This window comes from Pezoporus occidentalis, unplaced genomic scaffold (genome assembly GCF_034315485.1).
Source record: "Pezoporus occidentalis ecotype Australia unplaced genomic scaffold, CSIRO_AGI_Poc_V1 ctg98, whole genome shotgun sequence".
NCBI classification, from domain to species: Eukaryota; Metazoa; Chordata; class Aves; order Psittaciformes; family Psittacidae; genus Pezoporus; species Pezoporus occidentalis.
This window is the reverse complement of record NW_026916347.1, coordinates 856,675-881,568: the sequence shown is the minus strand read 5'-3', so window position 1 is coordinate 881,568 and position 24,894 is coordinate 856,675. Positions and strand designations below refer to the sequence as shown.

At 47.3% G+C, this 24,894-nt stretch overlaps 1 long non-coding RNA gene across 1 annotated transcript; it reads right to left on the bottom strand.

The window, feature by feature from the left end:
• Positions 1-18,674: 18,674 nt before the first annotated feature.
• Positions 18,675-21,371, bottom strand: LOC134157586 (uncharacterized). The gene is made up of 2 exons (XR_009962380.1): positions 21,281-21,371; positions 18,675-20,587 (listed from the first exon to the last, which is right to left on the bottom strand). It is a non-coding gene; the product is annotated as an uncharacterized LOC134157586 (long non-coding RNA).
• Positions 21,372-24,894: the final 3,523 nt, after the last annotated feature.

Below are 24,894 nucleotides of genomic sequence, written 5' to 3'. Positions count from 1 at the left end.
AGGGCAGTGCTGTACTTTTCTGGTGCATAGGATACATTTGCCCTGTACCACCCCCAGAGAGTTCAGTACAGCCACTGGTGCCCTCGGTAGCCCATGCTTATTGTCCTCCGAGCGAGATCCCTGTTGGAGCTGAGCAGAAAGGGGACGCATGCGGACAATGTTCCCTGCTTTCCTCCATCGCCCGGTGAGCAGCCCCTAATCTGAGGGGCGTGCCAGTATTAATGCCTTTAATAACGACGGATCAGATTGTATGAAGAGTTTTAATTGATGTCTATATCCCTGGAAACATAAAAACAGCCATGCAAATGTCTTACCACTATTATTTTATCAAAGGTTTTGACGTGGCTGCTGCATAGGAGATGTCAGGGAAAAAATTCATGTCTGCAAGGCACAAACAGGCGAAGTAATGGGATATAAATCAAAAACAGTGAAAGGGGAAAGTGGTTAGTCACAAGATCATAGAGTTTTCACTACAAAGGAGAGCAGTGAATTCTCAATACAAGCAGCAGAATTCATTCATTCTCTTGTGCTGTCAGCCCTTTCTCCCCTCCTGGTCCCCAACACTCACACACCCTCTGCCCCAGGACACACTGTCCTCGGCAAGGGCTGGCCATCTTGGAGGTGCTGGTCTGGTCAGGTTGGTACAAGACATTTCTCTTCCTTGTTCCCTCCTAGTTGAACAGAAGGCATGGAAACTTAGCCCAAAAGCAGGTTTGCAAATAGTAACCCGTTCTCTTTGGCTGGTCAAGAATGTAATTAACCCTTTATCAGGTCTGCCTAGCTCACATCACTCGGTGGTCTATGAACACACTCATGAGTATAGTTTCCAATACAGGGATGACAAACTGAGGTGTGGGAAACAAAAGGGACTGAGAGGTTTACTGCGGTAGCAAAGAAGAGGAAAGAAAGCATTAATTCAGTTCAGTTTATGTGCCCTGGAGTAACTGGGACACCACGATGCAACACCAGCAGATCAGTTGCAGACCTGCTGCTTCTCAGTGACTGGCTCTGACCTTCAGGGCATATGGATGGGTGGGATCCTGTTTATGGCTCATGACACTGTTCGACCATATCATCCCCTTTCCACAGCCAGAGCCCCACAGAGCTCAGCCAGAGGGCCAAGGCAAGCAAGAATCTTTTGCGAGACCCTTACAAGTCAATCCTGCACTGATGCCTTTCTTCTAGCCACAGTGTCCCACATTGTTATGTGGTGGGAAGATGTTCAAACTGTCCAACAGCTGAGAAGGCATGAGTATAGTGTGAGACATGACTGCCTTTTCCAGGGCACTGCTGAGAGGAAGCTTGCAGCATGGCTTCCTTGTCCATTTGCTTGGGTTGAAAGCATAAAAACCCAGAGAGGGGGGTAAGGTGGAGGGCGGAGAGGATAAAAAGGAGTAAAAACTGGTGGATAAAAAGAAATTTGAAAAAAAGTATGTGAAATATTCAAACTGGAAAGTGATATTATAGAAAACTGCAGGGAACACGCTTGAGCGCATTCAAATTTATTCAAACTCTGCGTCTGACATTGATGAATGCAACAGCTTTTTCCACAATATGTAGAGCGCACAGGGCATTTAGGATTGCAGCATCCCTTTCACTGCAGCTGTCTGGGGGCCTGTTCTGAGTGCTGTGGAGACCCCTACTCCGGGCCCTGGCATGCCCCCTTAAAGAAGAGGCCAGGAAGCCATTTGGGAAGGAAGAGAAAAACAAACAAGAAAGAAGGATTTCAGCAAAAGATCAGGGAGAAGACATTTCAAGGCTAATCCAACCTTACTGTGCATGAAGTCTTTATCTTTGTGGCAGGACCCAGTTTCTTCTCTTGCACTGATGGAAAGTCCTTCCCAGTATGCATGCTTCTACAGGGGGGGAGGGTTGTATCGGGATGCACAGACAAGTCATTGCCTTTGTGTAGGTCCTATTGAAACGTTCCCTTTCTTCCTGCCAACGAGCCTCAGTGCAAATCTGCTTTGCAAGCAAGGACTTCCAAGATCCTGTTCTCTCTGCCTCTTGCAACTCTGGCCCAACATAAGACCATGAACTAGTCATCTTCCTGCAGGGAGCACTCTTGCACCCTCTTTACAGACTGCAGTGGCAGGCTGGCACCCAAAGCAATGACTTCCACACTTTCCTCCAGTTTCTCCTCCCCTTGCCTTGGAAGCGTAGCAGCTCTTAGGAATAATAGGATGCAGAAGAGCTTGAGTCAACAACCACCTGTGACTGTTTATCTGTAGATTTCATGCTTGCAGGGTTTTTTGGGAAGAGGGTGGATGGAGCTGTCTTTCCAATGGATGCTCATGGAAAGAGGTGGAAGCCCACCAGTGTGCTAAGTAGACACTGAACTCCAACTTTCTCTCCCACTGCTGCATCTGGACAGTGCGCATCCATTCAGGCTGACAGAACAGCAAGAATTTCCCTGCATATGCCTTGTGACACTGGAGCTGGCAGGAAGCTGGGAGGCAGCCTCGGAGTCCTGGCACCCTCAGCTGTATGTAGCCATTCATGGAGAGGGTAGGATTCTTTCCTTCCTAGTTCTCTGCCCATGGATACTTGAGACAACCTCTAATATTTTTAGTTTTCTTTTCCTGTGTCTGAGGCTTTTTATACCTTCGTGTTAGACAGGGTCTGATGTCTATGGCATGGGAGACCTGAGCTCAACTCCCATGTCCACAGCAAACTCCATGTGTGACTTGGGTCAGATCATAGAATCATAGCATAGTTAGGGTTGGAAAGTACCTTAAGATCATCTAGTTCCAGCACCCCTGCCATGGGCAGGGACACCTTACACTACATCCAAGGCTTCGTCCAACCTGGTCTTGAACACTGCCAGGGATGGAGCATTCACAACCTCCCCGGGCAAACTATTCCAGTGCCTCACCACCCTAACAGGAAAGAATTTCCTCCTTATATCCAACCTCAACTTCCCCTGTTTAAGTTTTAACCCATTACCCCTTGTCCTGTCACTACGGTCTCTAATGAAGAGTCCCTCCCCAGCATCCCTGTAGGCCCCCTTCAGATACTGGAAGGCTGCTATGAGGTCTCCACGCAGCCTTCTCTTCTCCAGGCTGAACAGCCCCAACTTCCTCAGCCTATCTTCATACAGGAGGTGCTCCAGTCCCCTGATCATCCTCGTGGCCCTTCTCTGGACTTGTTCCCACAGTTCACATCAGCATCGCAGGCTGAATTCCCTACATGTGATGTAAGAACAAATATAGCATCCTGGTGTGTTTTTTTAAAACAAGTTGTTTTTACAGTGCCATCACTGCAGGCTGTCACATTTTATACACTGTCTTTCTGCCACTATACTATATATAGCACTTAAAAGTTCTGATTTTGTCTGCTTTGCCTTTCCTTTCTTTCCCAGTCCTTGTCTCACCTATGTTACTTTGGCTCCATCTTTTGCTCCAATGGAGACCACTGTGTTTGGCACACAGATACTTGGCTGCTGATCCTCCATGATTCCAGCGTGGAGCTGTGAAACAGGTTTTCCTACTCTTTGTTTTCCACGACTCTACTGTTTGCTGTCCAAAAGGGCAATCCACACAAATCCAACTCATATCCAGCAGTCTGCTTGCCAGGGCAGCCATGTGGGAGAGGTGTGAGTGTGTCATTTTGTGGGGCAGCACCAAATGGCAGGGCCCATCCTGGTGTGTGCTGAGATGCCACTGTCCCCAAGAGCCACAGCTGGATCTACCTTGAGACAGTGGGAGCAAGACCAGAGCCCCACCAGTAGTCACTACATGGGGTTCTTATATGGGCCCTGTTGTAGAGATGGGCTGGTTAGGAAGGGTGGTGGTGGAGCCGTGCTTTGGGAACAGGGACATGACAGCTTTCAAAGAGGGACCCTAGGACATGAAATGTAACAGATGAGTACAAATTTGAACTGATTTACCCAAGTTCAGGTTTTCTCTGGACATTGCTTCTATCAAGGACCATTTCTAAGTCTTTAGGAAGACCTTTGGTGTTTGTTCAGGGTGGCCACTTAGGCCAAGGCTGAGCAGTCAAATGGACTGACCAATAAGTAAGAAGCAAGAAAGTCCACTCTGTCCCAGCAGTAGGAGATCCTATTAACATCTCCCTTGGGATGGCCTTGGGAAATGTACAAGCTGCCTTGCCCTGTGTCCTGGAAGGGACGGCATCAGAGGCCACCTCTCCCCACCCCAACACTGAGCTGCCCACAGATGGGGTGGGAAGGCGCTGCTATCCCAGCATCCTGCTCATGAGGCCCAATAAATGCTTTGGGAAGGGGATGTGTGCTGTGGTCTGGCAGGGGAACCAAGAGCTTCTCCCTCTCGCTCTCTCTCTTTTTCTCTTTAGATCGTCGTCATGGTGTAAACAAACAAGCTAAACTCTATGAGATTTACAGTGCCCAGCTTCGGTGGCTTCCAGTGCGGCGCAGTGAGATATTTCTGTACAGGCAGGCTAAGCACTTTCCATTTTATACCTCAGCGGCTTTATAGCATCTTAAGGATTTCTGTGCATGCCTGGCTTCACTCAGAGGGAAAAAAATCAAGCTTGTAAATAAATACTAAATATATATGAACAAAAAAGACAGAAGGGAAGAGAGAGGGACACACACGCATGCACACACACACACTTACCCGCACTGGCAGAGGGAAGCAGAGAGGGGATGCAGAGATAGAGGGGGCTGAATGAGAGATGGAGAGACAAGAGATAAAAAAGGAAGAGCCAGCTGAGCAGCAAGCTGAGGACAGGCTCTCCTCCACCACAGCCAGATGGAAAGAAAATAAGCCAGAGTGAGCAGCTTTCTGGCAATTTGGGGAATATTAATTTCCCATCAGGTCAGGTTAATGGCTGTACCTGAGGTTAAGCTGAAATGGCAAGGGAAGGTGCTCTGCTCCGTTACTGTCCCCTCAGCCTGAATTCAGACACCCTATGGGATGTCACCCGGGTCCTCTGCCCCCTCCTTATTCTGCCTCTCTGCCATTTGACAGATACTCCCCACATCCAGGTCTGTGCCTAACCCCAAAGCATCGAGCTTCCAGGAGAAGGAGCTGCCCCTGGCTCTGCAGGGCTCTGGCGCCAGCAGCTCCCAGGCTGAGCCACTGTTCTGCACCCAGGAGTCAGAGTGGCAGTTTTCATTCCTCCCATTTTGGTGAATAAACAGGTTTTTTTCTCTCCGACTCCACCACTTCTCTCATGGTCACAGGAAGACAGAAATACAGCCTGTGGCCTGAAGCCCAGTATCTGGTATCTCCAGACTCCCACTATGTATCTTTGCTGTCTCTGGTATCAGCAGCCTTCTCCTTGGAGTCTTGCTGCTCAGCAAGCTCTTGGAGCTGCAAGGAAAGATTTCTGTGCTTTGTGTTTTGCTTTGATGTTGACAAAATGTGTAATTCTCAGTCAGGATGCTTCACCTGCACCTGTAGTATGGAAAACATGTCCAAGGGCCATCTGCACATGGCAGCACACAGCAGAAGGGCAGGTTTCCCATAGATTCCTTCCCCACTCCCAGAACTTACCACCAGCTCCACAGCTCTGTCCCATGAGGGTAAATCTCCTCTGTGCTTTCCAGTGCCAGATCTTGCCACACCATACTGTCCCACTTCTAGGGATGAGGCAAGGAAAGAAGGAAGTGACTTGACAGTGGCAACAAATCGGCGCCAGAGGTGGGAGCTAAAGTTTGATTTCTGTAGACCTGCTAATCTGTCATCCACACCACACCACACCACACCACATAGCATATGAAACACAAGCTGACAGCTAGCGGGTTTAATAGAGCTGTTGCAGTTCTGTGTGGCTAATGGGAGCCTGCATCCAAATCTGAACATGGTCACCTTGCAGCCTGGCTGAGCTGAGCTGGAAAAGTCTTGGGAATAAGGACTGTTTTCTTCATACAAACAAGTCCAATGTGGAGATAGGATGTCTTTGGCATGGCTTTCCCTTCACTGCTGTCTTGTGTGGTTTTCCTTTCCTTTACTCCTGGCACACACTGACCTTGCCTGATGGGGCTGGGCTAGCTTATTACAGCAAGAGGTCTGCATGCCCTAACTTTTAACCAGGCTGCTGTTAATGTGAGCATCCATTACAGACCAAACACATACATTTGGGTAGCAAAAACCTCTGCCCTTATTACACAGTGGTGCATACAGCCCCATTGGCATGATGTGGAGGTGACACTAATGCCGAACAGTCCACACTCCCTTGGGGAAAAGGCTGCATGCCAAGTGACAAATGTGGGAAAACCCCTGCAGCTCCCTGGCTTCCCCTCTAATGGCCCGCACAGTGAAATGCTGTTTGTGAGGCTACCTGAAGTAGCTGGGCCCAGTTTTGGTCTTCCCATGGAGTAAGAATGCCCATGCATGGCTCTGCTGGAGGAGCAATCACAGGCTTGAGTGTGGCCAGCTCCATCTCCAGGTGTGAGCCAACCCTGCTCCACTCCCAATGCTGGCCCTTGCTGCTGGCCTCCTGCCTGAAGCAGAGTAGCTCCTAGCCTGGCAGAAGGGACAGTCTCCCCTTGGGTCGCTGACAATTTCTCACCATTCTCTCCATGCCCAGGACTCGCTTCCCCTTCTCAGATATTAAGTATTCAAACCTCATTTACATCCTTATTTTTCAATTTGCTGCCACAGTAGTTTAATTTATTCTATATAATTTCTTTTTCTGAGGGGACATTAATCATTGCCCTGTGCTTTTTTGGCGCCTGTGGGATATGTGTGTGGTGGGGTTTTTTTAAATCAATAAAATAAAGCAACCTTCCTTCCCTCTACCCACCCCCACCCTCCTTCCCACCCCCATCGTGCCCCTTTGCCGGAGGAGAGAAATATCATTTCTCTCACCATTTTTTTACACCCATTGTTTCATTCATTTTCAGCCCAAACAGATTAACTTGTCCTTTTTATTTCTGATGAAATGCAGTGTGAATTGGGTGGCTGGGAGAGGAGAGCTCCTGTCTGGGGCTGCCCGCTGTGTCACTCAAAGGGCGGGTTTAGGATGACATCCCTGCTGAACTGCTGAAGCCCAAGACCCACTGGAAAGGGAAACTTCGTGTTCCCAAAGCCCAGCTTTGGAAACAAAGAGCCCACTCGTGATACAGGGGTGACTGGTGGCCTGGGGGGGGATGCAAAAGCAGCCAGCACAATGAACTGCAAACATGCGGCTGTGAAGACAGGGCAGTGCCTACCATTAAACTTGAAAAGGAAAAAAGGGAGAAAACCATGGGAAAGAAAGAAGAGAGTTTGAAGGAGGAGCGAAAAAAGCATGAAAAAAGAAAATAATTTGGGAAAAAGAGAAAGACCAGAGTGCCCAAAGCTTAATGCCTTTTCCGTTCTACTCTAGCTGATTCAAACACATGAAAGAGTAGTTTCTGCTCTGGGTTTAGCCCCGTTTGTAGCTACTGGGGCACAGGCTGCTCCCCCATGGGGTGCTGCAGCATTGTGAGGGGCTGCGGGATGGGACCACCAGGCTGCTCTGCTGCATGGTGCAGCGCTGCCACAGGGCATGGTATCATGGGCTCTCCTGCCATGGGCTCCAGGATTTTTTGGCTATTGTAGCTGCTTTCTTTTGTTGTTATGTAATCTCTGATAATGAAAGTCCAGTTCTGAGAGGATGCTTAATGCGGTATTAGTCAGTTGAAATATAAGTGTAAATTACATGCCTGCAGCTAGAAAAAAATGGTTACAGCGGAAAACATCCCTCTTTAGTAGCATACTATAATCAAGAGCGCTGATAAAAAAGAGAATTGATGTACCAGTTTTCCAATGGAAAATGCAGAATCCTCCAAATTGAACCATTTTCTGGAAATGTTAAATGTTGACTGGAATTTTTGGCGGAGATTTGAACTGACACAAAATGCAATGGGTTATTTATTTTTTGCCTTTCTCATTATATTTATAAGACATTTTATGTGTTCAATGTTATCAAAACACAAAGTTTAACACAATTTTCATGTGTCTGCATTGAATTTGTTTCAGAATTAACATTCTGCTCTAGTCCATCCTGTCCACTTCATTTTTCATTACACTTCATGATGAAAATAAATGTAGAAATAACAGAATTTCCTGTAGGCTGGAATTTCTATTTTCTAGCCATTTCTAGAGATCAGCAGTGCTAGGAGGCAATGGAACATTTTCCCCAACTTTATGAAAAGACAGAGGGTGTTACTTGGAAAATATTTATTTATATAAAAAAGGTTTTGTATTATCATAGAAAAAACAAAGTTCTCAGCCACCTTCAATGTCCAACAGAGTTGGACATTGGGGGTTTTGCCTACACTGATGTCTAGAGCCACCCATGTAGTGAAGGTAACTGTGATGTAAGTGCGTGGCTCCGGTCACATCATTTGGCAAACTGCAACCACTGGTGGTGATGGAAGGAGGGGAGAGGCTGCACCCCTCATTCTCCCCCAGAATAGGCTTTGCTGACCAAAGTACACACATTTCTGGGAGCTGTGTCTGCTAGTGTTGTTTTGATAATTTCTATATAAAGTGTTTGAAAGGTTTGTATTGGAGTACATGGGAGTGGTTTGGACATACTGTAACAAAGAAAAAATTAATTCATCCTTGGCTTGCAAAATGCGTGAACTCCATCACCCAGCCATGAGCAACCTTGCTCTAAGGAACATCACAGCAAGTCCAGAACTACCATTTGTTTTACTGAGGTCTTGATTCAGCTTGGGATGCTGGGATATGGTATCAGAGATGGGCACCTTCAGCTAAAGTGTGCACCGACCCCATGAGAGGCACACAGTGTGTGAGCTGGTTTCTGCTGCGTGTGCAATGGCTCCATTCCAAACTGCAGCTCCCTCCTGGAGGTGTCACTGGAAGAGCAGCATGCAAATGACTGCAGGCTTGGCTCTGCTGTGTCCTGTGCGCCCTGGGAGTGTGAGTGCTTCCAGTCGTGGACCATGAACTTGCAAACACTCTCATAGCCCTGTTCCTGCAGTTTGGATGGGGCTTGGCTTTCTGTCACCCAGACTGGAAGCAGACCTTTTGCAAGGACATCCACTCCAAACTTCGCAGCGTCTCTCAGCCAGGGTGGACACAGCATCTGGCCTCTTCCCTCTGAGGAAGGAACTCAAGAGTTCAGCACTTGCATCTGTGTTGCAAGCATTTTCTGTGCCTCTATAGCTGTGCTTACGTTTCTCACTGATGCCTCAGGGAGCACTTTGTGGAGCTGAAATAATGTAAGATCTGTTCTGCTCAGGGTGTTTCACTCCCTGGATCATAGGAATGCTACAGGAAGACCAGATCTTGCAGTATTTCAGCCCCATAAGTGGCTCCTTGAGGCAAAAAAAGGCTCGTGAAGAAGAAACTCAAACACAAATACCAAGATATTTGGTTTCCCTACGTGATCTTTCCTCCTCTTCTGCCATTCATGTATTTACCGGTACCCATGCAAAAATAAAATGAAAGAAAGAACCACTCCACTCACAAAGCAAATCTATTTGAAGTGCATACTACAGAGTACAGCTTATGGTTTCATAAAATACTTCCACATAAGATATACGGTGAGGGATGGGACAAAATAAAATATCTGTATTTTAAACAAAATTTGTCCATGATCTGCCATAAGAGACATGCAGATTGGGTCCTGAATACAGCATCTCATAGACAAAATGCAACGCCATGTGTGTTCATACACAGAACTGCTACAGGGCATCACCACTGGTGTATCCTGAACTGCAGCCGCAAGCGTGGCAAAACCAGACTGAAGTAACCCCAAAAGCTGAGGGATTTGGAAGTATACGTGTTGGAGTGTGCCTTAAATGTGCACAGGGGCATAATGAAATGTGTGATAGTCATGCTATACAGGACACATGTGTGCCAAAAATCATATGTGCACGTCTGATCTGCTGAGCAGAGGAGGGAGCAGCCTGCAGGGATGCTGGAGGCCAAGATTTGCAAATGAGTTAATGCTAAGTTCAGAATTTGCAACTTTTATCAGAAAAAAAACCCAAACCACAACAACTTGTTGCTTCTGTTCTGCTCTAGAGCTGCCTGTGAGAGCTCAGCTGCATTTGGTACAGTCAGAGCAGTAAAAACAGGTGGAGGTGGGGTGGTGTCAGTAGGTCAGTTGTTGCATACAAGGTAAACCCAAATCACACTGTTCTCAATATCATGGTCTGTTTTTCTGGAGTTTGCTTCCATGTATCAGGCTGGATGAAGTAAAGCACAGCACGGACTTTGAGGTGGGAAAGGGACACCAGTGGAGAGTCGAGCTTTGAGCATGTGTCTAGGAAATAGAATCATAGAATAGTTAGGGTTGAAAAGGACCTTAAGATCATCTAGTTCCAGCCACCCCTGCCATGGGCAAGGACAGCTCACACTAAACCATGTTACCCAAGGCTCTGTCTAGCCTGGACAAGGATGGAGCATTCACAACCTCCCTGGGCAACCCATTCCAGTGCCTCACCACCCTTACACTAAAGAACTTCCTCCATATATCCAATCTAAACTTCCCCTGTTTAAGTTCTTCCATGGACATCTCTGAGAAAACAAGTGCTTGTTTGGGGGTGGGGAGGGACTGGACCTTCAATGAAAAGACAACAAATGGTGGAAAGTGCTGGAAAACCAGACACCTTTCTTTGGAAAACCCAAAACTTCTGTTCTGAGGGATGGGTGGATTTCTGTCTGCTAGTTTGGCATACAGTGGGCAGGCAAGTTACGAGTTGTCTCACAGCTGGAGTGTGGAGCTGATTTGAGTGAAGGTCATTGGGCATCAAACAGTGGGGCACAGCTGTCCTTGGCTGTGGGGAGCAGCACACCCTGGGAGGGGAATCAGGCTTCATCTGAACAGAGCTGAATAAGATGCCCTGGCATCTTGGTGCCTCCTTATAGCTGGGATAGGCAACATGGATCTATAGATGACCTTCTGGAAGGAGAAAGAAGGGCTCTGATGGAGAAGCCCAGTTCCAGTCTGTGATGGGGATGTCACCCTCACAGGATGGGGATATCACCCTCACAGGATGGCAGCATTGGTGGGGCATGGTCCTGTTTACTTAGGTCTGGGTGCAGCAGGCAGCAATGCCTCCTGCTGCTGTCTGGAGACAACCCTGGAAATTTCCTGGAATTCCAGGTCTAGACCCAGCCCCTGCTCTGGGGAAGGAGGATACTGCGTCTCAGTCCATAAAGTCCCCAGAATGGGAGGAAGGGGCGAGAGACACACAAAGTCAGTAGTAAAAAGAAATGAAAGTCGGCAGCTTGCCACAGCGGAGTGCAGACTCTGCAGAGCTTCCTCTTTTATTGGCGCCCAGACTGGAGGGAGGTTTATGTTCTCAAACAAGCCAAACTGGAAATGGAGTGCGGGCCGTAGCCCTGCAAGCAGCCTGCTGCCCCTGGTGCCAGGAAGGGTGTGCAGCCACCCTGGAATTCATTTTTTTCTCTCACCTTTTTCTCCTCCATCATTCCTTCTTTCCATCCCTTCTTCACTGCCCCTCTTCATCTCTCAATGAATTCCCCTCCCCATGGCTGGGCTTATCCACTAGTGCTGACTTCCCCAACAGCTCCTGCCATCATCTAATACTGAGAACCCCTTTTGGTGGTGGGAATGGCCCAGCTTGCCCAAGGGCAGCCAGTCTGGGTGGCCTAAGGGTGAATAAGGGTCGGAGAAGGTATATCTGTGGCCTTTTCTTTCCATTGCTTTTCTTCTAAGCAAAGGAGAGTAATTTGCATTACAGTGATAATGTGCTTTGGGTCTGTCCTCAGGTTTGTGTCATCTTGCTGTTGGGAGAGAAAGGGTGAAATATGGGAGACATGGAAGAAACAAAGCAAAGAACAGATGTGAAGGTGGTGGCATAGAGAGGGGACCCAAACACGAAGGTGATGGCATAGAGAGGGGACTCATTGCCCAAGGACCTGGCACATAATCTAGCATGGCAGGTGCTGGTTAGCAGCTGAGTGCCAGATATGCCATGAAAATAATTTGCACATTTATGCAAAGCTTAAAGTCATAAAAGCATAGGGTGAGGAGAATTGGGTGTTCATTTCTGGCAAGCTCCCCAAGCCCATGCTGAGACTGGAGACTGCTGTGATGCTTCAGGATCCAAGTTCAGGCATGCTGAGTCCATTCTGTGACACCCAGGTATGTCAGTAAAAGAGCACTAGAGGCTGAAGGTGAGAGATCAGTCACCAGCTACTCCGGGGACCTGAGCTCACTCCTGCTCTCCAGCTGACTTTTTCCATGTCATTTCATTTATCCAATGCCTCAGTTTGCTGACTGCAAAAGCCCAAGGGGATTATGACATCTGTTGTCACATTAAAACGCGGTCTTGACTATGAGGAGGTCAGGTACCATGGTGGGAGCTTTTGCAGTCTGAAACACTGGTCTCATCCCATGTGGTACTCGACAGCACTGCTTCTTCTGATGGGAAAAGGTCCTGCCATAGTCAGCTCAGTGCCTATGGAGTGTCTTACATCCAGCATGCAGGAAAGTCATTTGTTCTCTTTCTTTCCTTCAGTTTTGGCTGTTGAAGCAAAACCACATAATAAAGTAAAGAGGGTTTTAATGACAATCTGCTGGCACGTTTAATATTCCAGCTTGAGGAATGATCCAGTTATGTACTGGAACCAAGGGAAAGGGTCTCATTACTTCCAGTGGACACTGAATCTGTGTCTTTAAAAAGAGAAGCAAACCTCACAGTGGATGGGGCTGGCTGCTCACCGCTGACCCACAAAGAAGGCCATTGCTCCAACAGCTGATACTGAGCTATAGATGCAAGGCTTGCTCTCCTGTAGTCACTGTGTCATACAAGTCTATGGTGAAGGGAGCCCCTGGGAGCTCTAAGCAGTTTTAATGTGTATTTTTCCCCCCTGCAATGCTCAGTAAGTTCCTCTTCTGCTCAGGGAAAGGTAGAAGAAGTTTTTTGTGCAGAACTTTGACATTCCTCTGTACAAATTCAGGTCTGAGAGAGGGATTCAGTGCTTTTGCTGCACTTCTTTGTAGGTGAGGCTGTCACCACATCTGCCAGATTTATGGCCCCAAATTGGCTCCGTCATCCAGCAATCCTTCGTGTGCACACAATTATTTGGACAACTCTCATTGTTTTAGCAGCAGGCTACCCTATGCGACTCCACTGACATTACCTACTCTGCCAGGCAGGTGGCTGCAGAGAAAAAGGCTTCTTTATACAATGCATTCGAATGCCAAAAGGGGATTCTTGATAGCAAAGATGATGAGACACCTCTGGATATGAGGACCAGTTGCTCTTTTCAGCCCTGATTGGTAGTGGAATCTAGTCTGCTCCTGCTGTCATATCAAAACTGCATTTGCCTGGGGCAGAGCTGAATTTTGAGCTGACTGGGGATGAATCCAGGGGACCTGTAGGGATTCTGCTGCTTCCAAATACAGAAGATCAGGTAGCAAATTCAGATGAAGGAGAAGAAGTTGTGATAACGATACAGAGTGCATGCAAAGCTTCTCAAGCACAGAAGCTGCTGGTGGAGGAGACCTGGAGACCACTGACACATGAGAACTCATTGACTGCTGATTGTTTCCCTGCATTTGGGGAGCAGGATTTCACAGACACCATGCAGTAAATCAGCAAAATCACAGCAGGAGTGTAGCTGATTCATAACACTGAATCCTCACTCCAATGGAAACAGGGCTGCAAGGCTGGTTTGCTCAGGCACAAAGTGGTAGCAGGGTTTATAGCTATATAAAAGACAGGTTGGAGAAAGAAAAGATCAGCTGGAGAGGTCAGTATCAAATGAATGTCTGTTGTCTTCGTATGTGTGGGTGAGAGCCAATAATACCTAAGAAGGGTGGAAAGAATGGGTCTAGCCTGTGGTGTCAATGAAGTGGTAATACAAGTTTCAAGGACCCCTTTCTTCCACTGTAAGACAAAGCTGAGCATCTGCTTTTCCCTAAGTGCTCACATGAGCCTCTGCTCTCTGCTTTGCAGAGGCCTGACAGTCTGATGTAAATCAGCATGGCTTTGCTCCCTGCCGTAGATGGTAGATGTGACGTCCTGTGCTAAGGATGCAGTCCGGCAGCTCTCACTGAGAAGCAAAGCTCCTTTCTCTCCTAATCGAGCAAGTGGAAACAACCTGGTATCTCAGGCATGCTACCTCTGTTCCCAAGCACAGCTGAACTCTTGATGCAGGGAGACTTTACAAGACCCGTGGGAGATGCCAAAGGCTGACCATTTCTGTCATTGGGAGAGAGAAACCCCATAGTTACCTCCGATCAAAGAGGACAAAGCATTATATGATATATTTAATAAAAGAAAACACACACAAAAAAAGAAAAAAAAAAAGGAAAAGAGGCCAATGCACAGGAAGGTAATGTGTTCATTTGAATAATGGGCAAAATCAAATTAATTCTACATTAAATAGTTCTGAATAAAGGGTTTAAGTCAGCAGTTTCAAACTTGTTTTCCTTAATTACTTTCCGTGTTTAATGTCATTAAGAAGATTAAAAATTCATTAACAAGAGTAGTAAAGTGGCAAATCAGTAAAGCTATCACTCCAGGTTAAAAACTACGCTGAGGTTGACACTTTGTACACTTCCACAGGCGTTGTGTGGAACGCTCCTGGGGAGCTGGGGTGGCTGGGGGGTCTCAGCAGCCCCCTCCTGCTGGGCCAGCCAGGGAGGTAGCCAAAGGGCCAGCCTTGGCTTGGTGTGGCGACCACTTTAACCATTAACTGAGCAAGACAGAAGGCAGCATTTAGCAGAAGGGCAGCATGGACCATGGAATGCACAGCAATATAACCCTCAAATATGGCAAGCATCAGAAACAGACTCAACCATGGAGAATGGCAGGTATTATAAAGCACTAAGGCATGTTAAGGCAATCCAATTGCTTGATTAGCTTCATGTCCTCAGCCCTCTTAGTGTGAAGACTCAGAGGGCACCAAGCACCAGGGAACCACTGAACTGCACCAAGCTGGCCTATGAGGACCAGGCAGGGTGGGGAGAGAAATCTGGGGCATTTTTTCTCCTTTATCTGTAAAGGATGCCAATATCCTTGGTCCCTAGGAGTGGATACACAGTTTGAGAGCATAACAAGGCTGCTCATTCAGGCAGTGCAACCAACACAACCTCATCAGCTTTTGGAAACCTGCTTCTTGCTGCTCTCCCAGGGAGCCTCGAGGTCCCCGATGAGTCGCAGAACCCACTGCAGCCCATCCCAAGCAGGTGAGAGATCATCTCCACCCAAACAGCTCTGATTTAGATGGGCCAAGCCGGCAAAAGAAAGCCCTTGGACACCTAAGTGATGAGCCGAGATCATGCAGCAGGGCTGTGGGAGGGGCAGAAAGCATGCTATTATCTATCTCTAATCCAGTGCGACAGCAGGCTGGTGTCACCCCACAGAAGCAGTGCAAAACTGATGCTGGCCTTGCAAAACCAGCTTCCAGGAACCACAGCATCAGCTGTTTTAAAATAGTCTCCTTGTATCACTTTTATTTTCAGTTTCTTGAGTTCCTACAGGGACTTTATTTATCTTTATCTTAACAGAGCTCCATTCCAGCAGCCAGGAGCACAGTCCATCTGCAGCCCCACACTTGGGTCGTGGTGGCTAACCCACCACTGGTATTTGGCTGCGTATCCTATCTCTGTGACATGTGCCACGCAGTGCAAAGGCCCTGGTCCTTTGGGGTTTGAGGTACAAAAGCTGTCATCACAGGTCTGTGGTCAGGAGTGGACATGGAATCAAGCCACAGAGATGTGGTGGCATACAGCAGAGAATAGCATCCATTCTGCCCTGACATCTCGTAAACATAACATAGAAGAATGCTGTGCACATTGTGTTAGTAAGGAGCTGGTAGTTTCCATCAGGTTCCCATATGAGACATCCCAGACCCAGAGAGCATATTATCCCCAGTTATTAGGTGAAGAAACTGAGGCACAGGAAAGTGACTGACAGTCACTGCTCATTGCCGTAGAGAAATCTGGAAGTAAAACTTTCCTGCCCAGGCTTCCACAGGCTCACCACCAGCTTCAGCAGCATCATCCTCAGCTGGAAAAGCAGAGGACACTTGGGGGAAAACAGCATTTGAGGTCTGGAGCTGTAAGAAGTAATAGAGGCAGTAGATGGAGGGGGGGGAAAAAGGAAAAAACCTTGAACATATTAAGAGCTGAGAAAGGGGATGTTTGCCTGAGAGTCCTGTTACAGGTGCATGTTGGTTGCTTTTCATGAGCATCACTAAACCCAGAGACATACATGAGGTCCTAAGACATGCAGCAGGTGGATGCAGGAGAGTAGCCTTGGCTGAAGGTAATGCTAAGTCTTTTCCACTCCCTTTGCCTGCCCCACAGAGCCCCTCAGACCCCTGCTGTCTCAAGTCCCAAATAGTCCTGGGTTTACTTGTGGTTTTTTAAGAGGCTCTGATCAGTCAGACCATGTCAGGAAGGGTCTGTGGGTTGCCCAGTGGCTGGATTTCCCTCTCCTTTATTTCGCTGAGCAGAAAGCGCAGGGGTTTGAAGTATTTCTGGCCAGTTTTGGAATTGAAATATTTTTGCTTTCAGTTGCCAAATTTTCTTGAATCGGGAAGTCGGAGCCCTGCTCTGATGAGCAGTAGAACAGAAAGACACATTTCCCTGCTATTTTTCCCTGGCTTTGATGAGGGGCTCCCATCTATAGGGCCACACGTTTGTCCCGCTGCTCTCTCCCAGCCGCTGCGGGATCAAGCAAAAGCCCATTCTTACCATATCCCTTTGTTCCCAGGGAAGCCACAGCAGCCCTGTTTTGGGAGCAGGTGGGAGGAGGGAAAGCCCTTTTTTTTTTTTGCCCTCCCCTTTTATTCTCTTGCAAGCTTTAATTATCGAAGGACTGAATTTGAGCTGTTCCTGCCTCTTCCTTCCTTCCCGGACAGCATTTCTAACAAAAGCCTGTGGTTGGGTTTGGGGGTTTGGTTTTGGTTTTTTTCTCTTTTCTTTTCCTCTCCAGAGATCTAAGGCCTGTAATGAGATACCAACACCCTCTCCTTCCTACAGCCCCCAGCCCAGGCCCTCCCTCTGCCAAGGCACCCCCATTGCTTCCCGGTGCTCCCAGGGGAGGGAGTGCACCCGATACCAGCACAGGGGATGGCTGTCGACCCTCATGGTCCTCCCTGGAAGGTGAAGGCGATAGAGTTACAAGGGAGAGCAGCTTGCAAACTGCCTCCGCTTTGATGGAGCATCATTTAATTATCTTCCTCTCCCCCAAGTCCTCCCCCAGTGAAAAAGATCTCCTATTGTCTAGGCTAATTTGTCCCTTTTGCTCCATTCCCTAACCCGTGTGTGAAACCCTGGACTCACATTACTCCATCACCCATCTCTCCCACTCCTCTCCCCGTGCTGTGAATTTCAAGGGCAGGAGTCTCTGGGTGTCCTCCTTGCTCTCTGTGCTCCAGGGACAAATCCTGGGATGTGAAGCTAGAGGGAATTGAAGAACACAGCACTCACAGCCCTCACTGATCAGCCATTGTCAAAGAGACAAGGTGATGAAAAACCTCCAGAGATCTGGCTCCCATGGCCCTGCATCAACCGGAGTGAGCTTCCAGGAGCAATGCCCAGGCTCCTCATCACCCCAAGTGCAGTTACACCGCTGGGGATGAGGACAGAGGATAGAAGGAGTCATCCCTTGAAGGCACCCACGCCATATTCTCCAAGCCACCTTCTCTACCTAGGGGAACTCTGGTTGCTGAAATCCTGTTTCCATTTTGGATTGGAAGAGGGGAAGGAGAGAAGCCTGTGAGCTGTTTCATTTGGATGTTTTCCTCATAGCAGAGGAGCAGTGCCTGTTGCCAGCTGGCTGCACAGCCCAGGGCACTGGGCAAGGGCTGCGCCCGAGCCCAGGTGTGGGCTGATGTTGAGCTGTCTGGTCTACCACTCTCCTGTCAGATGCAGAGCTGCGGCACAAACATGGAGGGCTACTGGTGATGGGGAGGTAGCAAGGGAAGGAAGTACCCCCGCTCCAGCTCCGCAGGTAGCTGATAACTATGCAGGGCAACAGCCTCATCTGCTTCCCAGCAGCAGGGACTTGCCCGGGGTTCTGCTCACTGCAGGCTCCCCTGCCATGAGCCCAGTGGCTTGGGGTGGGCTTAGCATGGAGCACAGTCTGGTGTGCCATGGGGGCACAGGCAGGGAAGTGAGAGGGGATTCTGGCCATTTGCAGGGCCTCTGGCCATGGATAGGGACTGGGAGATGAAACCCCATGGGGAAGCCAACCCTTTCCTGCTCATCTTCCTCCAGGCACCTCAGAAAGGCATTGAACAGGGGCTGTTGTACAGCAAGCAAGGGCTGAGGAAAGGGAGCCAAAACAGGGAGGAGAGCAGAGCAGTTGCCAGGTTGACTTGAGCCAGAGCCTTTCAGGAGGGAGTGAGGGGGGGGATGGACCAAGGGGCAGGGAACATGGAGAATCAACATTGTCTTCTCCAAAGAGGAAGAGAAAAGAGAGAGAGAAAGCAGAAGGAAGAGAAAGGGAAACAGGACATGTTGAGGGGAAGAGGAGGATGCTCAGGGATTGAAGCAGGTTGGGGTCCAACTTAATAAGAAGCGAACCAAAACAAAACCCAAACAAAAAGTGCCTGGAGTTGGCGGTGGGCACCCCCTCCCCCAGGCAGCCATCCCCAGAAGGCAGTGAAGCTGCCTTTTCAAACAGCCGCCTCACAATAAATTCATGGCAGCCAAGGCCGGGAAACAGGCTGCTGCAATTTAAAGGAAGCGTGGATTTGCATATTGAATTAAAATTAAGAGCTAATTATGCAAATAAATTATGACATTTGGCAGGAGAATTTGCTTCAAGATCATTTATTACGTTCTTTTTATAACAGTGCAAGCGTTTAACGGTCAAAGACAATATTTTAAAGGAAAATTAACGCAAGATTATTAACCTAAAAACAATTCCACATTAATGAGATGCATTTCTCTTCAACTTCTCACACCTGGCTGCCTATTGATGCCCAGCCAGGACTGTCTTTCAATAATTGGCATTTTTTTTGCAGGCAAATATTGAATGAGGTGGTGAATGTTGCTTTGGACAAACTCACTCAGGAGAATTCCTTCAGGGTTTTATCCTGCTGGTCTGTAAAGGAAAGTTGTGAAGGTCAAACATGTTTCATGTTGCTCTTCTGTGCACTTGGACTGACCAGGTCTGGATGCGCTTGGGAGAGGACACTGCACTGGCTACCCCATCCGCATGAGAATAAAAGCTCCCCTGCTAAAATGTGTGTGATTGCTTTTCAGAAGAGGTATAAAACAAAGGTCTCAGCCATTTTGGTCATTAAAGATCCTGTGTCTTTTTTTCTTCCCAAGATGAGGGCTGTTAACCCTGGTGTCTTGGCTCCCCTCTAGCTCAGGCAATTGCTGCTGCCCACCTGCCCTGTTCTGGGACTCTCCAGTAGGGCAAACGTTGCATTTCTCATCCGAGGACAGTGGTGCACTGGCTGTAGTCTCACCAGTAGCCAGGTTCTTCCTGCAAAGAGGATGGCTTCAAGGAGGGCCCACACTAGGGTTTGGATCAGGAAGCCTCACTGGGACCGAGGAATGCAGATGGCTCCAGGGCCCAAAAGCTGTCCATTCCCAGACATCACCTGTGAAAAGCCTCTGGTGCAGGTTCATCCTACACAACTAAGGTGGTCACCTATGGTTAGGTGAGCAGTTGTGTTTCTGAAGGACTGGCTCTTGTTCAAATAGGAAAGAGGCTCAACCATTTGGGGTTTGAAATGAACCTATCTAAAAAAGAAAAGTTTTCTTATGGAAGACAGCAGATGCTTGCTCCAGCAATCTTATTTTGCCTCTCTCCATGCTGCAGCCAGGCAGAATGCTGGGGAACTGGGAGGCTACATTTGCAATTAGGTTGCAGGAGCTTTTGCAGGGAGTTACAAGGAAGCTGTGGCCAGGAAGGACTGGAGGGGAGCAAACTATTCCCAAATGGTTCAGAAAGAAACTACCATCCTCAAAGATGGTCCTTTGCAGCCTTGCCAAGGAAGACGAGGGTAACATGGCACTAGTCCTTTAATCATCTTGACCCGTCCTTTGCCTCCAGCCTTGGCGATTGTCCACTGCAATCTGCACACTTCTATGGCAGGATGGCACATCAGGACACGTGTTGGTTCCAGGATTTCTTTTTTTCCATTTCTTTACCCCTGCATCTTAAATGTGCCCTCACAGAACCATCTGCCTTTGTTATAACCAGGGTTTCCTGAGCTCCATCCCTGTCAAAGCTTGAGGGGACTTTACCCAGACCTCAAAGGTCATTTCTCTTCTTAAGTAGCTGGAAGACTGACTTTCATGATTCTTCTATCGCCTCTCTCAAGAGATTTTCCCCCTTTCAAGTTCAAGGTGGAGAGGACATTCCCTGCTAAATCAGTCCTGGCGCACAGCACACAATGGTGTGCAGAGCCAACCACAGGTAACAAATTGTGTTGCAATAAATGAAGGGTTTGGAGCCAGACAAAATGTGTGACATTCGAAGTTCTCAGCTCTCCTCCTTCAGAAAGGCAATCTGTGACTTCTGGACCCTCCTTAATGACCCAGAGCCGGATGGAAAATAATATTAATAATAATAAAAGAAACAAAGAAGGGGCTGGCGCATTTTTTAAATAAAGAAATTTCCCTCATCTTGCGGTTAATTTAAAAGGTTTATTTCTTGAAATGAATCCTCTTCATCAAATCTCCGATCCTTGAAAATCAGTACAACCTGCCTCTGTGGATAATGAATTGATTTGTAATGTAAATTATATAAAACACCCTCCCCGCCAGCATTTGTGTGTGAGTGTGTTTAATCTAAAGCGTTTAAGTCTGAAAATGAGCTTCTCCATCAAAAGTCTCGATTCCATTTACATTTCTTGCATACGAGTCAATTTGTGCCTGACCCACTCTATAAATCACTGCCAAGGAGTGCTGTGTCTGTACCTCTCCTCTTCCCCCACCCCCTCCCCTCATCCTTCCATCCTTACACATGCTATGTTCAAAAGCCATCCTCTATACCGCCTATAAGCAGCTCCCAGTTCTCCGGGCAAGCATCGACCGGTGGAGGAGGGACCCTGGCTTTGAGAGGTGTGCAGCACAGGCAGCTAGCAGCAGGCAGGAAAAGGAAGGGGAGGAAGGGAAGTCCTGCTCAGCTTCTGCTGGCTGCTCTGGAAGGATCACCCAAGGAAAGGTGCCCTCTGTCTTGGTGGGTCCTTTCCAACATATGGTTGCCTGAGCACTAAAGGAGCCCATGGCTTAATGGTGTTAGAGGCTGAGGTCTTCTACTGGTGTGTATTAACACAGTCTTGTAAAATCCATGGAATGGGAATGATTTACACCACCAGAGGCTTTAGCCCCCAACTGTCTGATCATGCCAACTTTCATCCTTCATCTCATCCCATTGGTAGCGAGATGATGTGGGTCACACCTCCTTAGCTTGCCTCCTGGGTGCTGAAACCACTGGGAGGTGCCTCTAGGGATCAGAGGCTCCCCTTGCTGCTTGAACTTCCATATGACAAGTGCCTGAGGTCTTTAATATGACAAGTGCCTGAGGTCTTTAGGGAGAGCAGGAGAACTGGAAATGGTGGTACCTTCACCCAGAAAGTCTGTTGACCCATCTGGGTATTGGCATTAGAAGTGGCTTAGTAGCAACGCACCTGAGGACCAGCTGGACAGGAGGCTAACCATTGACTCCAATCTCCTCCATGAAATATCAGCAGTGCTGGTGAAACATACAGCTGTCCACGGAGCCATATTTTATAGCTAAATACAGAATGTGAACAGGATCACCAGACTATCATTGGCACTGGTAGGGAATTTTGTGACATGCCTTTTTTCCACTCTATTTTTTCTTCAGGAAAGGCACAATTTAAACTGATTTCTAACATCAGGGGAGAAAAAAATGGAATCAAGTTTTAGACCATTTCATTAGTCCAAAAATGAAGAATTCCAATATACCAGTGGTGAAACAACTGCTCTATTCAAGCTACAGATGCAGTAACAAAAAATTAACAGTTATATCAGCCAAAAAAAGAACATGGCAAATACTAGAAGAGCTGTTGGAGATACTTCCACATTTCCCCAGATATTTATGCATGAAGGTTTACAAAGCCAACTTAACCAGTTCTTCTTGGATTCTCTTGCTTTCTCTCCTCTCATAGCAGAAATCACAGCACAGAATGTGTCCAGGTCTCCAAAAGAGCATGAGATGAAGAACAGGACCAGTGGTCACCTACTCTACCCAAAGCCACATCATTTCTTCCTCTGCAAACCCTGACTTGCCCTAACACTGCTCTCTCCAAGTACCCCATAAGAAGTGAGCTCCATCCATTGCCACCTGGCTGATCTGTCACTCACCAAAATGGGAAAGGTTGGTGTCCAGACAAAAGAGGTGAGAATTCAGCTTGTGACAGGAAGTCAATCTGAGGTGACAGCCTTTTGAAAAGAATTACATTGCTTCATAGGCTTGATACCAGCAAGATGCTGCTTCTCTGTGCCTTGGTTGTTTACCTTTGAAATAGGGTGAATGCTTCCTTTCTCCCATCTTTTCTCAGTTTGAATATAAGGTCTGTAGAGTGTGGGCTGTTACCATATGAACATACAGCCCTGAGCACAATGGGGATTCTGGCCTTACGTGCTGTTGTAATACAAATAGTAGGAAGAGTTTTTCCTCAAGATTACCCTAGGGAAATGAGGTCAGACCTTCAGTGAAGGAAGACACAAACCTATTACCAGCTTCTGTGGGGACTAATACAATTTGCACTTTGTTAGAGGAATTCAAAGTGATTTGTACACATTAATTACTCCTTGCAGCATCCCAGCTGGATAAATATTATTACCTTCACTTTACAGAAAGGGTAGCTAAGATGCAGAGGAGTTCATTTGTTTGACTGCAACTGTACAGCATGCGAATGACAGAAGCCAGGAATAAAACGTTAAGAGGACCTATTGCCAGTCCACAGTCCACTCCAAACTTATGGGTCCCAAGTATATTTGCCAAGAAGGACATAACAAGTGAAGGAGGTGGCTGTGCCTCCTAGCTGTCTTAGGTACTGCTGTGATGGGGTATGGAATGTACTGCTCCAAACCCCAGCCTGCACAGCCTTGCAACAATAGGAGGAGGAAATGAAAGTACAATTAGCTGGAAATAAAGAATTTTTCATTGCATATATTTCCCAAGCTGATGCGTTGGGGAATGAACCACACGTTATTTCATGGAGCAGCATCTTTAAAGATCTGTAGAATAACTTGAAAGAAACACAGCTTTTCTGTTTCGACATTTTTTGCAGTATCTCTGAATGCTGTCTGCCCTGGGTTCAGGCGTAGGTGCTGCTGTATTTCTTTTTTTATTTTCATGAAAAGGAAATTCTGGAGAAGTTTTGTAGCTGTTGAAGCTTCTCACCTTCATTTCTTCAGCATCTCATGTGTTACACAGAGATAGTCAGCATATGGCCTACAGAAATAAAATATTTTGTACCTTAGATACCAACCCCTCTTAATTCCTGTTTTCGTGTTTTTCTTGTGCTAAGCCAGTTAAATACAGGTGATGCTCCCCTCTCCAGCAGAAATGTTTAATTGAGGTCTGAGAAAGAAAATGAGAGAACACAAAGCAGAAGCAAAAATGGAAATGAGAATAACAAATTTGGTTTGACATTAATCAATAATTTCTTCATGTTGTTATTGGGGAAGGAGGAGGTACCCTTAAAAAACAAAATCCTTTTTTTCTGCAAAAGCAAAACATGTCCATAAATTTTCCTGCCATCTTTAATGTGTTGTGTTTCTTCTGTGTGGTGAACAGAGGAACTTGGTGTTTCTACGTTGCAGCAGATAGGCTTGAAAGATGGGACCAGAGCAATAGCATCCCAGAGGAGGCAAAATGGATTCTCCAGGTAAGAAGAGTCTGAGAGTATTGCAATAACAATAGGAAGTTCCCTACTTAATTAGTCTTAGTTACATTTGAATTGGTATTCTGTAGGATGGTATTTTTGAACCTGTGGTCTGCAGATTCCTGGGAGAACATGGTTTAATTGTAAGGAGGGTGGGAAAAGAAATTTCACCAAGATGTTTGGGGCTTGGGAATTTTCACGGGGTGGGGGGGGGATGTTGAGCCCTCATGAGAGATTTTTCAGGGGTCCACAAAGCAAGTTGAAAGCCACTGCAGCGGGATAATGCTATATTGATTGCTTTGTTTTTGCAGGGGATAGATTTTGTTTAATCTTCCCCTTCCTTACGTTACTTGACACCATTGGTTTTGTCTTCACTGACATCAAATATAAAAAATCACTAAAGAAGAGACTTTCTAATGTGTTTTGTACTACTTCGGGGTGGGTCATTACACAGGAAGCATCTTCTGGGGCATAGTAGCTCTTTAAAACAAGTTTTAAATAAGAAATCGGGTAGCCCAGAAGAGAATGTCTTGAAAGGGATGAGAAGATCTCATATGGTGCAGGTTTTAAAAGAAACTGTTAAATATGGGGCCTTGCGAGAACTGGACAGAGGGAGACAGAGAGGTCTTCCCTGGTCTGAGAGCCCATCAAGCTACCACCACTACGGGGCAAATGCTGTGGTTCAGGTGGGTGTTGCAGGGAAAACCTTTATTTTATGAGTTTTTTGGTCTGTGGTGTGGTACAGTAGGAAGCAGCACCTCACCCCACACAGATAAGTGTGTGACAGAGGGCTGTGCATTTGCAATGGGGTGACTGAGATGTGGCAGACTTCCCACCGCCTCATACACCCCAAGCTGCCAAATCAGGTTGCCACCAGGCATGGTCCAGCCCAGACAGGAGCCCATGAGGGAGGTCAGAGAGGAGAATGAAGGGACATGGCTTCTACTTGACAAACACAAACTTGTTTCTTGTCCTCCTCCATCCTTTACAAATTCCTGGTGCCTGTCACCCTGCTGACCACTCCAAGGGTTTTAATAAAAAGGGAAAACATTTGATGTGAGAACAGTAAGGAGAGAGGCAGTATGGAGGGAGGGGGCCAGACAGTGTACCATATGGAGAACAGAAGGATGCTGGGTGGCTGCATTCAGAGCCCATC